Here is a 14,429-nt window from a genome sequence, read left to right on the forward strand (position 1 = left end):
CTAGGAGACGCAATTAAAAGAAAAATTATGTGAATTGCTCTGGAACTTTAGAGATATTTTTTCCACATGTTAGGAAGATATCGGGTTGATACCTTTCTATGAACATTCTATCCAAACCACAGGATTGCCTGTAGCTAAACAGCCCTATCGCATCTCCCATCCCTATAAAGGCTGGTTAAAAAATAAAATCCGCGAATTAGAAAGAAACAATATTATACGACCGAGTATAAGCCCGTATTCAGCCCCCGCTATACTAGTACCAAAAAAGAACAAGGACCTTAGGCTTGTAGTAGATTATAGAGCCTTAAATAAGCAGGTAGTTAGTGACAAATTTCCCCTGCCCCGAATTGATAAAATCCTAGACTCCATTTCAACCAAGAACAAAATTTTTACATCTCTTGACCTCACGCAAGGTTATCATCAGGTTAAGATAGCAGATAATGACGTTTATAAAACGGCTTTTTCAACGACGGAATGCGGTTCTTATGAATATTTGAGAGTACCCTTCGGACTCAAAACTAGTTCAAGCGCATTATGTAGACCTCTGTTACACTTATTACGAGGTATAGAAAATATTATCCATTTTGTGGATGATGTTATTTGTGTGGGAGAAACACCAGAGGACCATTTAAACACATTAACCAAAGTTTTCGAAAAATTCAGAGAGGGTAATCTGAAATGTAGACCGGAAAAGGTAAATTTGTTTCAATCCGAAATAAAATTCTTAGGAATGATAGTGACCCAAGGTCAGATATCACCGGACCCTGAGAAGATAAAATGCGTAGAGAATCTTAAGCCGCCAAAAACTATGAAACAATTAAGAGGTATTAGTGGTTTAACCAGGTATCCTAGAAAATTTATACGTAACTATGCCCAAATCGCGAAACTCCTAACAGATCTAACCAAAAAGAATTCCAAAATTATGACCTGGTCGCAGGAAGCCCAAACTTCTTTAGACACTCTCAAGAGAACTATTACTTCTGAACCAATATTAGCGTTACCAGACTTTGAAAAAGGAACATTTGTGGTTACCACCGATGCTTCAGCTCTAGGTATCGGTGCAATCCTTTCCCAAATAGTCCCCGTGGAAAACAACTCTGAAACTCAACAAGACCCCCCTCAATATATAGAGAAAGTCATATGCTATCCAAGCAGAACTCTAACGAAAGGCGAAGGAAGTTATTCAGCAACGCAATTGGAGTTACTATCTATAATTTACCACTTAGACAAATTTAGACATTATTTAGTAGGTCGAAAATTTAAGTTGCGTTCGGACCATAAAAGCTTACAGTACCTAAGCACATTCAAGAATCCTACCGGAATTTTAGCGCGATGGATAATGAAAATCCAAGATCTGGATTACGAATTTGAACACGTGACCGGTAAACAGAATGCCCCTTTTGATTACCTGAGCAGATACCCTGAGAATAACCCTTCAGATAATGAAACTAATCAAATAAATGCCATTAATCCCTGTAAACGAAGACATAATAAGAATAAGCCAAACATACTTACAGAGCAAAAAGGACTACAAGTAAGCCCTTTATCCTTAGCGAAAATTATTAGGAACCACGTGGTAGATGAAATGTGTGTAACTCTCGTTATTTATTTTGTGAATTCCAAAACTCTCCCCAATAAGTTCAAAGCCCTAAAACGGGACATAGACAATTTTTATTATGACTTTGACGAAGAAATCCTTTGCAGGATAGTGACGGGCGAAACGAGTAGGAATCAAACCTTAATAATCCCAGTGCTCCCCCAAAACTTAATAATACCTGCCTTTGAGTACTTCCATTCGGAGATAGGCGGACACTTAGGAATAACCAAAACATTTCACAAGTTAAAACAATACTTTTATGTTCCGTCGGCATTGACAAAACTCAAAGATTTTATAAGTACATGTGAAGCTTGTAACTTAAGAAAAAATCCCCAGACGTACCCAAATCCCCCCTTAGGAAGAGTGCCGGTAGCAAGGTTCCCTTTCGATATCGTTTCATTTGACCTATTTGGTACAAGTGGAGGATTACCTGTTTCTAATAGAGGTCACACTTGCGTTCTCTCAGTAATAGACCATTTTACCGGCTTCACTTTTGCCAAAGCATTGAAAAATCAGGGCGTATATGCCACAAGTAAAGCCTTGGCAAAAATATTTTTGGAGTTTGGTGTTCCTCAACATGTTATTAGTGACAATGGAAGTAACTTCTTTTCTATGGTAACGAAGTACCTAGTGAAGTCCAATAAAATAGAAATACGGTTAAACTCTCACGACCGTGACCGAGCGCCTGTACAAATCAAAAATAGTGATAAGATATTCTCTAACGTCTTGAGCAGCTATACAAGGGACACTCAAAACTATTGTGACCAATGTCTACCTTATTTGACTCATGTAGTTAATACTGTACATTTGAACGCGACTCAAGAAAACCTTTTTCTTTTGTTCGGACGCGATTTTAAAATACCTTATCAAGAAATTATAGAATCAAGACATTATTACAATAGTACAGAGGACTATAAGCAAGACTTTATAAATAAGATGAGAAAAACCTATAAAATAGTTAGACAAGAGTTAGAAAAATGTAAAGTGAACCAAGAGTGGAGAAGTGAGTCCAAAATCAAAGGGAATATAAATTTTAAGGTAGGCGACTGTGCCTATCTGAAAAATGAAGCTAAACTGGAAGGCAAAAAACTTTCCAATAAATATTCAGGACCCTACAGAATAATCAAAAAATATGACAACGATTTTACTTTTAAAATGATAAATCCAGAAAACGGGAGAACGTAAAAAGCACATGTAAGCCGTATGAAAGGTGCCAAATACCCCGTTAAGTGGACACCCGAACCCTCATCTTCAGATTCATCAAACGCGGAAAATCAATTTCCTAAGTCCAGGCTATCCGAACTAAAACCCTTTAATTTCAAACAAAACTATTTTGAAAACAATAGCGAAGAGGAAGATTTTGAAGAATTTTTGGCCATGAAAAACTTAGTCATCCCTAAAAGAAAACCCCTAATACCCATGCCTGCAAGAACCCCAAAGAGTCCAGAGAGTTCATCCACAGAAAGCTCGGAGCAAGAATTGGATTATACGTTGTCACCAAAAACTCAATTTTTCCCCGATAGAATTTCGACCCCATGTCCCCCCAAAAGATTTCCTGATGACATGGTATCCCCATCAACCCCCATAGAAAGACCCCTGTCGCTACAGGAGGAATTAAACAGAGCCGTGGAAACCTCAGGTACAAAAAGGAGGAAGACTCCTCCTAGAGATACAAATACAAAAAACTTGAGAGAGGCCATGGATATTATAAACTATCCGATAAAAACTAGGCAAAGTACCTTGCCATGGACACAGGAACACCCTGAAGAGGAAAACTTGGGACAATACCATTACATAACGGTGTCTAAAGTAAAACCCAAAGAATCTCACTCCTGGAAACAGACCATGCTACGAAATACACCTCACCCCCCGGAAGATATGGCATTCAAGCAGTGGAGACATTCTACAAAAGTATTTGACTCCTCCCAGAGTTCCCAAGAATCCTTTAACTCCCCCAAAGCAGGACCTCAGCATGAGGAACTGGAAAATAAACCCTCAACCTCAAGAGGAGATGAGATATATGAAGCAACAGCAGGTGATATTACAAAACCTCAAAGGACAACCCCAGAAAGCCCTAATAATGAATCCTCAGGAACCAGTTTTACAGGATCCGATGATGAGCCCCATGAAGCACCAAAACAAAAACCGACTTCGGCTACTGCCCATGCAAAACAGGCTAAGGCAAAAGGCCGGAAATTCCTTTTGAAACAATATAAGAAATTTGACCTAATCTCCATGGTAAAGTCAAAAAAGAGTAAAACGCCAGAAACTGAACAAGAAGTTACAACGAAATCTGGCAGAATAAGCAAAAGGCCAGACAAATGGACATACATTTAGGAATAAAATACCCCCCCAAAAAAAAACTTATAAAGCAATATTAAATCGAAATGAACAATTTGAAAAAAAAAAACTTAAAACAAGGGTGTATGAGTAAAATATTACAATGAAAGATATCCATGAAAGGTCGAAAGAAGTTAATAGTCAATTTTTCCAGACAAACTATATCCCGGCTTGGTAAAGAACCCCAAAGATAGAAGAAAAACAAGGATTGTTCAAACCTTCCTCGAAGAGAAAATTACCTAGTGCAACCCCGTTACTGACAGAACAAATATGGATCAACTATTTCAAATACGATCAAAACTTCTCGACGACTCGGCACAATTAGTAGCAGAAAGATTGAAAATCGACAATATGATTAAAGCCACACTTAAATCCCTGAGTGAAGTGAAGGCTTCCCAATAAATAATTAACAAGATAATAAAGTATATTTTAGTAAATAAACAAATGGATATGTTTGTTTAAACCCAGTTTATGGATTTTAGAGAACAGACCGCCGAAATTCAAAATGAATTAGAATCAATAAGCGACACCACAGTTTTCGAGGGATATAATTATCCCGACCAGATCCTAAAATTACAAATATTATACAATAAAATGCAGGAAATTGGTAAAAAAGTACAAGATTATAGAAACAGTACTGTTCTATCCGCGACGATTGCAGTACAAGAAGCCCTGGCACCCCAACGAGCAAAGATCCTAGACTTGCAGCATAAATACGATCACTTAAAGGCACAGAAAGAAATAATTCAGCTGCAACAGGACAGCTTAGAGAAACAACTAAAGAAGAACCATGCCAAAATTACCGAAGAACTTCAGAAACAAAGAGATTTCTGCTCAAACCTAGAAAAAATGGTTGCAACATATTTTACTGTCGAAATTGACCTACCCCTCAGTCCCCATTTTGAAAATCTTCTTACTAATAGCTACAACGAAGGACGATCCAACCCTGCATACTTTGCGATTCCAAATCAAGCTCGTCATCACCCCATAAAACCCCAAATAGAAACTAATCAACAGGACCCCCCAACGAATAATAACATAATTATGAGCACACAGCGCCCTGACACCCAAGAGAATGTTACTACGGGCCAAGATTCCTCGGAAGTCTCTGCACCACAAGGAATACCCAATACACAACTATTACCAGAAGATACGGAAAACTAGGGAATATCAAGCGCGGGAATTAGTCGAACTCAAAAGAAAGAGGTAAAAATCTATATTTCTACGAGGTAAAAAATTCTATATTTCCGCTAGCCAAGAATATAGTGTTTCCCTAATAAAAAAAAATAAATAAAACAAATAAATACATCACAAATTCACTCATAAGGGAGAAATTTATAACCTCAAACCACTATAATGCAAGATTTACTTTTAAGTTTAATAAAGTGTACGGATCGGCGCTTGAATACTCAACTTGGCAATCGATACGGGGAACCTTCGGTATGTGTTTCCCCCAACGGCTTGGCTGTCTGTATTTAGATGTTCGATAAGCTGAGAGTTCCTCAGGATAGATTCTACCCTTTCAGAGATCAATTTTGTGGGATATTTTTTTTTCTTTCTCTCAAAAAAAATCTCTAATACGGAATCAAATAATACGAAATCTAATCAAATACGGAATTTCAAAAGGTACTACATTTAATCAAAAGAAAAGATGACCGGAAATAACAACCACCCAAACTTGCCGTAAAGGCTATAAAATACCAAACAACTTAAAATATTCAGTCAAAAAAGTATACACGCGAGTTATTATCGTATTAATCACCCAGCTAAGAAACAATTAGGAAAACAGGTAATTAGCGGCAACATAATAAGCAGGCTTATCATGGTTACTAGTTAGTCAAATGTGTACATATATATATATGTATGCAAGAGAGTAACAATGCGAGGCATGATTTACCTGCAAATAAGCATACAATAATTAACCGAATTGTAGATATAGGGCCTCTGTCAATCTAAATAACAGAAGCAGGCCTCAGTCATTATATGAACTAAAAATGTTGCCAAAAAATTAATTAATCAAAAATAATTACAAGTAAAATTGTACCTCTTCTTGATAAAATAGTGAATATTTATTCCGCGTATAAGATCCGTGGTGGTGTGAGGATTAGGTTATCAAGACGAGGCCATCCTCAACCAGCAAAATAAAAAGGGTTCATCTCAGTCCTTGAATAAATTCAATTATCCAAAGAAACCCTTCAAAATCCAAAAAATTATATTTTCCCAACTTTTACTGAACTAATACCATTTCTTTTAGCGTTAAAATTATCTATGCAAATCATAAGGTCCTACGCAAAATGCTAATCCTTGGGAACTATGTCACGCCAGTAATTACGCTGTGCGTTCTGGAAATTCATAAAAAAAAACAATAATGGTAAATTGATAGACTTGATTACGCGTTCCTCCGACCAAAACCACGAACTCCAATGCATTCCAAAAATTACAGAAACTAAAACGGCGAAATTTGGTCACACCCCCCTTTACACCCATGCGTTTTCGTTTGTTTTAACTCAAAAATGTACGTACCGACAAATTAATACAAAAAATTTATTTACCCTAATGCGCACCATGCGTACTAGTCGGCCTCCGCTCAAACCTAAAGAGTAGGAAATATACTAATTTTCCCTTAAATATTAATGCAAATTTTCATTATTATAGACAAAGAGTTATTAATCAATCAGAACAACAAAAGCAGTCCTTACTATTCCTTCAAATCCTTTCTTATATTTAAATAATTCACAAACCAATTTCCCAAAATTTCACAATAAAACTCAAAAAGGGTTTAGTGCAAGTAGCAATTAGAAGTATTCTTCCAAATAAAAGTCAGTTGTCACGTAAAAATAGTTTGCAAGAAAAATGTAAAAATAAGTCCTATATAAAATCTCTATAAAACGTAAAAATAAGTTAAAATTGCAAAACTTAAAATATTAATTTTGACGCATACATTTCAACTTACAGAAACGCGATATAATCCTTAATAAGAAATATATCCACAAATACGAATAAAACCACCAAGGCAGTGTTATCCGGGAGCCACAAAACAAGCCCAATAAATCTGTGAAAAAAAAAACCTAAAAAGAAAAAGTATTGTCTGTGGCCCAGCCTAGAATTGTGCTCTAGCCTATTCGGTTGAATGAATTTCTTGAATGGCATAATTAAATATTAATTCACATATCCTCTAAGTCAAGAGCGACAAAAAAAAAAAAAAAACCTTTCATGAAGCCGAAATACGTGAAATTATTATCAAAATTCCAAAATATCGTACCAAGGAGTCAAATTCAAAATAGAATTAAGACAAAAAAACCGCATGGCGATTTATTTCTATTCTTGATTGCCAACTATAGAGAGTATGTTTTCCTAATAGATAATTGTTGTACCATAAATCAAAATTGTAACTAACCAATAGCTAATAACACATCAGTTAGCAAAGCAGTAAAATGCTCACAGCCGAGAAGCAAAGGATAAACAATCATCAAAAACCCTAAAAATTGCAGCACTAAATTCAAACAATGTTACCTTAAGGCGAGTCAAACCCTACAAAAGAACCGCGCAATCAAGGTATAATAAATAACATGTAACAAAAAATTAACAAAAAAAAACTTTTTCTAGGCCAGACAGTTTCTCAATCTTAGAAAGTTTTAGAACTGTGTTTGGAAGATAATCACGACCATAAAAGACCAAAACGCCAAGCTAATATTAAATAAAATTATTCGCTTACGATTTTGCAATCAGTCATATATTATATATATATATGATAAAAATTTTACTAAAATAGCCTGCCAGCAGGGGAAAAAAAAAACCAAGTCAGTTAATTCCTAAAATATTGTAATTTCCAAAATATTTAAACTACAATCACATAGCGTATATCGTAAAAGTGACCCATAAATTCACTGCGATGCTATATAAAAAAAAAATGGCAACTTGCAGTTAAGCTAATGGCTTTTTAACAGTAGCAAATATATTCTGCTTCAGAAATGTAGTTCAATTTCTGCGAGTTCTCAAAATTGACGCAAACCGCGCAACACGCCGCTAAGGACGAGTAGGACTAAATTAAACCAACATGGGCCTGTCAAAATACCGACTAATAACCAAAATAATTCATAAATCAAGTAACGCAAGAAATAACCAATTAATGCATAAGAAGAGAATCCTTCCAAAAATTGACGTTAGTCACAAATACTCATATCACAAGACAGTATTTAATAATTTTACTAACCTTATAAGCCAGTTACAACCCCAGGTCTCTGCTTTTCCTTAATTCCCCCAATAAGTAATATAACATGGTAAACCACATGTTATTCACAAAATTCAAGCCCCGTGAAAAGCACAGTATTTAAGAGTTCAAAGAATGTACACTCACTAGCGAGCATATACTTAACTAAAATTGATAGAACAAAACGAACATTTATACGAAGCACGAATAACTGAAGGGTAATTTCTAATGCAATCAAGTGAAAGCAGAAGCCATAAAATAGATTACAACACCCGAAAGGTAATTTAGCCCTTTGTCGGACATACGTTTCGAAGACCCCAAATTAACAAGGATAAATTATAAAACTTTCTCCCTTAATCAAGCTCTTACAGAAGGAAAACCTACTAAATATTATAGCTATAAAATACAAAAAAAAAGAATTACAGATACTATAAATAATGTTCTAATCAAACTTATGACCCCCCCCCCTGAGTCGTGATGCAGCTTAGTGGCATCAACGAATATATTTTAATTTTCATTTGGGAAATATAAAAGAATTAAATTCATATGGCTTATGATTAGCTATGAGACTTTTAAGTAATACCGCGCTGGATAATAAATATCTCTACCACGTGGCGTTAACTCCGCCACAGGAGAAGGATGATTTGACACCTTGAAAGTAAAGTTACACTTCAACTCACTTAACTCCCATTTATACAAAGCCGATGAAAGTAATACTTTAGTCGCGTCACGGCTAAATGAAATATCAAAATAAATGAAAAGAAAAAACATTACAGCCTAGTAGCTGAATTTTGAACGCATTAAAAAAAAATAAGACTATTTTCAAAAAAAGGCCTTGACGAAATTGATTGAAACTGTGGATATTTTAAAAAAAAGTTTGTTTAAAAAGAAAAATTTGCCTAGTTAACTATAGATTACTTAGGAAATTTTTTTTGTTGCAAATAAGGATTCAATAAGTATGGAAATTGGATGCCACATTAAGGTTATAACAGAAAACTACAAAGTTTCCCTCAACTCGATATATAGCATTAACTAGAACATACTAACGAACAATATAATACGACGCTTTACATAACTACTTAAGCCCAAAACCCCACTTTAACCAGGTAAAGGATACTTTCAGCTAAAAGTCAGTACTAATACCTTATACGCTTCCAAGGTGACAATAAAATTTTTTTCTTCCCTCAAGAATTAATAAAAGCACAGTATACATGGCAATTCTAATTCAAAAAAACAAAATAAAATAACCGTCAGCGGACAACACCATAAAATACCTTAAAATAATAGAGGAAAAATGACTCAAATATCCACACGACGTATAATAGTGAAAACGGATGGACCCCCAGGCATAGGAGGTTAGAGCCGGGGATGAGCATGGTGTGTGACTTTCACCCTCCGTTGAGGAAAGGTTACGGAGATACGAGACTTGATTGCACAATAAGACGTTGCTTGGCGAGCACTACAACGGCCTAGCCACCAAACTCCTTAAACAGATAGACCTTCAGTCATAGGTAGCGGTGGCCACAGGGGAATGGCAATGGTGTCATTGTCTTTCCGTTGCCATTCCCATTTGGTCCTAGCTCTCTATGATTAACAACTATGGAAGTTGTTAGTTCTCTTATGAGGAACCACCATGCAGTTACAAAAAGTGATCATCACATAATAAGAAACTACGGTTTTGAAGTTGGACAAAACTACCCTGAAATATGGGGACCCGTTGGTCAACTGTTGTGACCTGTGGTGTGTTTTATTCCATTGGTCATGACACTTGGCTATGGGACTCTCATGAGGAAAATCAACTAATCTTTCTATAAAATGGGTTCCTCAAGAATTACCCTTCATTGATTTTACTACTAGAACATTTACTATAACAAAAGTAACCACGTAAAAGAATCTACGAAGAAAACAAGCAAACAAGCCTCATACATGAGAAGTTGTGTCCGGAGAGTGGATGATTTTAGAATTAGTTTTTGAAGCTTAGTTCTGGAGTTGGTCCTGGAGGACTGGCTCCGGAAATAATCTTCAGAAATTACTTTCAGTCCTGACATCTTGTTACTCTTAGGATCTATTCTTGGAGCAGTAATTTCCTCTGCGAAGAACAACTTGTACCAAGGGGAATGCAAAAGCACTAGTGAAAATTAAATAACATGAGATTAAAAAGGCCAAGTAAACAGCACACATTACAACTAACCATCAAATTGATAGCGCTAAGCGACGCGCCGTGTAGCCTAATTTTAATTATCTTAATTATTTCATAATCATTATTATACCTTAAAATACTATAACCATTTTGAAAATAAATTACTACTAAGTAATCGCTCACTTATTGATAAATTTTATATACGAGCACGTTTACAAAACTGTACGTGAAGACCTTCAACCTCTGTCTAAGGGAAACGTCGAAAGAAGCAACCATACGGTATGTTGCTTATATCAGCATAAAATCTAGTAAATAATCAAAAAAAAACGTAAACATGATGAGACACCCAAGCAATCAACAATTAAATAATCTTAGACGAGAAAATGCAATCCTTTGGAATCTTATGATAAGACATAGCGTAGACAATATCAATGCTCCGCTAAGGGAATGGGGACTTGTTGACAATTTAATGGAAGAAGAGGAACTTATTAAAGCAGTAGAAAATCTTGATTGTCCAAGATTATATTGTCTTCTGAAAACTCGAAAGACAAGGTTGGAACAAAGAGTGGTCCTTAGATTAACGGCAAGCCTAGTGTTTTATAATTTTAGTGCACGTGAGATGACAAAAACACTAGAGCACACTAGACGAAGTGCCAATCTGGCCTTCCGAACTTTAGTACAATATATCCCATCAACAATGTATAGCTCGTTGTCTGAATATATCGCCAATAATATGTGGTACGATCAAGATGATAATAACATAACTACAATTTGGCCCATTAAATTTCTCTCCATATTAATAGACCAAGGACATATGTTAAAAGGTGAAAGCTTTCTTAAGATCCTATACGTCAATTGTGTAAATAACACGTATCTGAATCCGATAAACCCTTCAATGGGAGCCGCAATTTTTCAAGTTACCCCAAGAGAATATAAAGACATAAAGAAAATAACCCTGAATTTCTTCCAAGAATATGAAAACCTTGGAAGGAAAAGTGTCCCTGTATTATAAGTTATCATAAGTGAGGAACTATGTTGTTGACAATCACACATAAACTTAGGTTTTTCCGTGGTCAATGTAATACCTGACCTCGAATAATTGTCTCAGTCTTAACGGAAAGTCATTGGACACAATATGCAGCAAAAGGATAGAACCACCCCTGCGGAAGGCCTGCACCTTCCAAACCAACTTTTAGTGTATTTAATGTACCTAAATATACCTGAAAACGGTAAAAATGATATAATTTTTGAACTCCAATTTCTCAGCCCAAATGTTTCATCATGGGAAAATTATCGACTTCTGGATATGCTTGCATCTCCAAATTCAAAGGCGGCACTGCCGAATGATGCACCCATATTGAAATTAAAACCCAACCTCAGTGGGAGAAACTGTATATATAAATAATCTCGTTGAAATGAAGGACGAAAGAACCCCATAATATTACCTGAAGTGTTATAACTATGAAAATCGATTATTATCATAATTAAAAAAAAATGTATTATAAAACAGTATTGTATTAATATTTAGGGAACTATGAATTAGAGTAAATATCACAAAGTCTAAATACATTATCAGTATATTGGCAAGAAGGTAGTTTCTTAAAAGTCTCTATACTTTTAAGACTATAACGCGACCGCAAAGTCGTTAAACTAGAGTACGGAACTTTAGGGAAGTAATTATGTTCGAACACACAAATAGCCAGGTGCAAGGAGGCACCGGTGAAAAAGTAGTTCAACCTCAACCTGAAGTTACCTTGTTTTTCACTCAAAATTGGTTAATATGAAGCTTCAGATGACTCGAATTACGGTCGAACGAATAAGTATCCGATGTATTGAAGAAATGCCTGTGAAAAAGTAGTTTGACTTCAAACGAGAGTGTAGCATAACTATAAACAATCTGGAAAAAGTTAATTAGACAAAAATAAATAGAAACTACCTCCTTTTGGTTATTATTCTGAAATGTTCTGAAAGGACAAAATAAAGGAATGGCCAAAGCAATTATCGATACAGAGTACATATGTATCAAACATGCCAAAGAAAACGTCATATACTCGGCTGCAATGATTGTCGTGAATAAGTCAGGGGAGGAAGTCTTCGCGAAAAAATGGGACGTTAAGTATGATTTAAGAAAATTTGACGTAAAATCTTATGAGTTCGGTCTAAATCTCGCAAACACCCCAAAATATCGGCCAGCGAGAGGCAAATTAGGAATCAAATATAATGGTAGAAAGGGAAAATACCTCCATTTTATTCAACATGAAATTAGGAAATTACAAAAACAATATAAAATCCGGTACTGGTATGTTAAAGGTCCTTGTCAGACAGATTTACTACTCCTCGACAAATGTAAAAAGCAAAAATTAGTTTACAAAATTGAAGGAAATCCAAACTGTGTAAAATATCAAGGAAAAGATGACCCCCTACAAGAAATAAAATATTACAAACAGTACCTATATAATCCAAAGTGTGTACTATATAGAGCGAGAATAAATGAAATTGTGTTCAAACGAATTAAAACTTCTCAATAAAAATCAAAAGTAACCAAGAAAACAAAACAGCTTAAACAATCAAAATAATTAAAGTTAACCCAATCACTCTTATGTGAAAACAATCAAATTCTTACGTGAAAGTAATGAAAATACCTATCCCCCCCAGCCTAAGAATCAACAGTATGATAACCATACAATTTGTAGTGACGAATTGTACGACCATGAACCTAAATCTCATATTGTTTCCGTTGGACGACGAAAATTATTAAAAAAAAAAAACATAAATACAATATCATTAGTACCTTGTCTTCATCTCTAATGAAAAAGAAAGAGGACAAATAATAAGAATATAAATTCTCGTTCAATTATCTATTATAAGAAGTCTTTCTATATTATGTCTAATGAAGTATTAATTCCAGAAAAAGCAAACATTATGTTGATAACAAATGTCATAACAATCTTCGTGTCTAAAACTATAACACAGGATGTCTTAAAACATTTGCTAGTCGTGAAACATGAGAATTCACTACTAGCAAGCCCCACTGCTTAGGAAATATTTTTGAAACTAGATCCCAAACCGTTTGAAACTCTCTTTCAACAAGTAATGAGACTGGAGAAAAACACCAATGAATTAAAGGATTTCATATTCCAATTCTTAAAATCGGATAAAAGCTTGCAGGCCACGAAGGATATGCACCACAAGGAAAATACAGGAAATTTACCTCCCATTCTTCCCAAACTAAAGTCAAAATTCATAGTGGACGATTTTGACAAGAAAATGGCAGAAATCGACAAAGCTCTGGGAACTAACAATATAGGAAACAGGAGAAAAAGAGAATTAAGCAGTATGGACCGATCTATAGACGAATATACCACAGCAAAATATACTACCGATTCCCTCTTGGCAACTTCTAAGAAAAAAAAACTCTATGATGGGAATTACGCTATGCTAAATGAATTACCGAGCCTATGGACCTTCCTCAAGGAATTATGGCAAAATCATGCCGAACAGAATATTACAAAACAAATATTATCAAAACTCACGAAGGAAAAAGACTACAGACAAATTATTAACCTAAAGGAATTAAAATTCTCAAACACACAACGAGATGATAAGAGTAAAATCCTACAGAAAGAAAAGGAAAAGACACCAAGACAACCGCGCCTACATATGAGACCCCAGTGAGAGATATACAATCTTCAATGTCAGAATCTACGACGGGCACAATCACCGAAATGAGCGCACTTAGCAAGAAAGCACCTAGATATTTGACCACATTAACTTATCTAAGACCAACGATACTTACAAAATAGACATGGTCAACAGGACCCATGCATTACAGCACCCAGTCGATTTGAGTATTTAATATATGCTTTGTAGCAAGACACCCGGCAAGGCAAACCGAAAAACAAACGATAAAAGTACAAGCGATTCAACCAGGGGAAAGGAAAAATAAAACTAAGAAAGAAGAAGAAGACGATTACCCACACAAAAAATGTTAAACAATAGACGGTAAACGTACGTGTGCTAGATTATCAATGGCCGATGAGTCAGCAAAGGAAAATATCGAATCATTACCTGGACTAAACGAGAAAAACGCCCTAAAAGTATCAAGACAACAGTCCTTTCTAGTCTCTTAGATGCAGCTACTG

This window comes from Artemia sp. Qi Xiang Cuo, chromosome 10, assembly GCF_049724085.1.
Source record: "Artemia sp. Qi Xiang Cuo chromosome 10, ASM4972408v1, whole genome shotgun sequence".
In the NCBI taxonomy this organism is placed as follows: domain Eukaryota; kingdom Metazoa; phylum Arthropoda; class Branchiopoda; order Anostraca; family Artemiidae; genus Artemia; species Artemia sp. Qi Xiang Cuo.